Here is a 3,133-nt window from a genome sequence, read left to right as displayed (position 1 = left end):
TTTTAATATGTATCTAATGAAGTTTTGATATGCATACTCATAGAAATATGGTTGAAAAATTAGGTGGGAAAATAAGTTTAAGATTTTGCGTTTTGGTTTTATAAAGACACACGATTTTTCTTTCTTTCAAGTATAATTTTTCAAACAAAGTATACTTTTTTGTTTCTCACATATAAAACTACCTAGACCTCAAAAACATAAGAAAATCAGAAAGAAAAATCATTGAACAATAACGGCAATGGACTTGGCATCAAGCTGAAACATTTTGACCCCCTTTGCCTTACAAGGACCTCCTCCCTATTTTGGCAAAAGAAAGAGGTGTCTTTCTTAAAAATTTATTTATTGATTTTAGAGGTAGGAAGGGAGAGGGGGAGGGAGAGAAAGAGAGAGAGAGAGAGGAACCATCAATTTGTTGTTCCACTTATTTATGCACTCATTGGTTGCTTCTTGTATGTGCCCTGACTAAAGTTCAAACCTGCAACCTTGGTGTACCAGGATGATGCTCTGAGCAACTGAACTACCTGGTCAGGGCAACAAGTCTTTTTTTTTTTAATTTAGTTTAAAAGATTGAAATTAAGGTATTCTAAGCTAATGTGTATCTGACTTAAAATATTTTGCATATAAAACAGCCAAGTTAGAGAAAGAATCAGTCAGCCACCAGAACCATGTGACACCTAAAAAGCAAGCATTTCAGAGGGGAAGTTTATCGTGGTGAGCCAAATAAGAAGCAGCTGGGGCTCTGGCATTCCTCCTCACCCCAGACACTCCAGAACTGGGAACTGAAGTGCCAGCTTTATGCGTGTGCTGTAAGAGCTTAAATAGTTTCTCCATTAAATTAATCTTTCATCTATTAACAGGAACATCCCCCTCCATTTCTAGCCCTAAAACACAGTAGGGGTCTAAATCTCAGAGGAATAGTGGAGAATCCTATTCTCTTGTGCTTCAATGACTAGGTGACAGGATGGACATAGATCTCCATGAAGAACTATCAGTCCATAAACTGAAAACACAAACCTGCCGTATTGGAAAAGAGACTAGGCAGTTCAAAAACACGTGGCCTTCATGATCATATCAATAGATGCCGAAAAAGCATTCGATACAATAAGCACACATTTATGATAAGTCACTCAGCAAAGTGGGTATGGAAGGAGCATACCACCACATAATAAAGGCTGTATCTGACAAACCTACTGCCAACATCAAACTCAAGGGATAAAACCTAAAAGCTTTCCTCTTAAGATCAGGAATGAGACTAGGGTGCCTGCTTTCACCACTCTTATTCAACATAGTACTGGAAGTTCTAGCCACAGTAACCAGATAAGAAATCGAAACACAAGGCATCCAAATTGGAAAAGAGGAAGTAAGGCTCTCACTATTTGCAGATTACATGATAGTGCATGTAAAAAACCCTACAGTATCCACCAAAAAATCACTCAACCTAAAATGAACTTGGCGAAATAGTGGAATACAAAGTCAATATTCAGAAATCAATAGCATTTTTGTACACCAACAATGAACTATCAGAAAAAGAAACTACGGGCAGAAATTCCATTTACTATGGCAACAAGAAAAATAAAGTACCTAGGAATAAATATAACAAGGAGGTAAAAGACCAATACTTGGAAAACTGTAGAACACTGAAGAAAGAAATTGAAGAAGATACAAATAAATGGAAGCATATACCATGTTCATGGATTAGAAGAGTTAACATCATTTAAATGTCCATACTTCCCAAAGCAATCTGTAGATTTAATGCAACCCCTATTAAAATACCAATGGCATATTTCACAGATCTAGAACACATACTCCAAAAATTTATATGGAACCCAAAAAGACCCTGAATAGCCTCATTAATGTTGAGAAAGAAGAACAAAATGGGAGGGATCACAACACCTGATATCAAACTATACTACAAGCCCACTGTAATCAAAACAGTCTGTTATTAACACAAGAACAGACACATAGATCAATGGAACAGAATAGACAGCTCAGAAATAAACCCATGATTGTATGGTTAATTAATATTTGACAAAGGCGGCATAAACATATAATGGAGTAAAAATAGACTATCACTAAATGGTGTTGGGAGAACTGGACTGTTACATGCCAAAAAATGAAACTAGACCACCAACTTATACCATACACCAGAATAAACACAAAATGGAAAAAAAGACTTAAATGTAAGTCATGATACCATAAAAGTCCTAGCAGAAACCATAGGCAGTAAAATTTCAGTTATCTCATGCAGCAATATCTTTGCTGATATATCTCCTTGGTCAAGAGAAATAAAGGAAAAAATAAACAAATAGGACTACATCAAACCAAAAAGCTTCTGCATGGCTAAAGAAACCATCATCAAGATGAAAAGGGAACCAAAATATGGGAAAACATATTTACCAATGATACATTGGACAAGGGTTTAATCTCCAAAATATATGAAGAACTCATATAACTCAACACCAGGAAGGCAAACAATCCAATTAAAAAATGGGCAAAGGACCTGAACAGACACTTGTCCAATGAGGACATACAGAGGGCCCATAGACAGATGGAAAGCTGCTCAACATCACTATATATCAGAGAGATGCAAATTAAAACCACAATGAAATATCACCTCAGAGACTTGTCAGAGTGGCCATCATTAATGAATGAACAAACAGCATGTGCTGGTGAGGACTGGAAAAAAGGCGAACCCTAGTGCACTACTGGCAGGAAAGCAGACTGGGGCAGCCACTGTGGAAAACAGCATGGAATTTCCTCAAAAAACTAAAACTGGGACTGTCTTTTGACCCAGTGATTCCACTGTGGGGAATATACCCTAAGAATCCCACAACACCAATTCAAAAGAACCTCTGCACCCTTATGTTCATAGCAGCGTGATTTACAGTAGTGAAGTGCTAGAAACAGCCTAAGTGCCCATCAGTAGATGAGTGGATCAAAAACTGTGGTACAGTTACATAATGCAATACTACGCAGCAGAAAGAAAGAAAGAATTTCTGCCTTTTGTGGGAGCATGGATGGAACTGGAGAGTATTATGCTAAGTGAAATAAGCCAGACAGTAAAAAACAAATACCATATGGTCTCACTTATAAGAAGAATCTAATGAACAAAATAAATTAATGAGCAAAATAG

This window comes from Phyllostomus discolor, chromosome 3, assembly GCF_004126475.2.
Source record: "Phyllostomus discolor isolate MPI-MPIP mPhyDis1 chromosome 3, mPhyDis1.pri.v3, whole genome shotgun sequence".
NCBI classification, from domain to species: Eukaryota; Metazoa; Chordata; class Mammalia; order Chiroptera; family Phyllostomidae; genus Phyllostomus; species Phyllostomus discolor.
The sequence above is the reverse complement of the archived record's forward strand: the minus strand, read 5'-3'. Positions refer to the sequence as shown.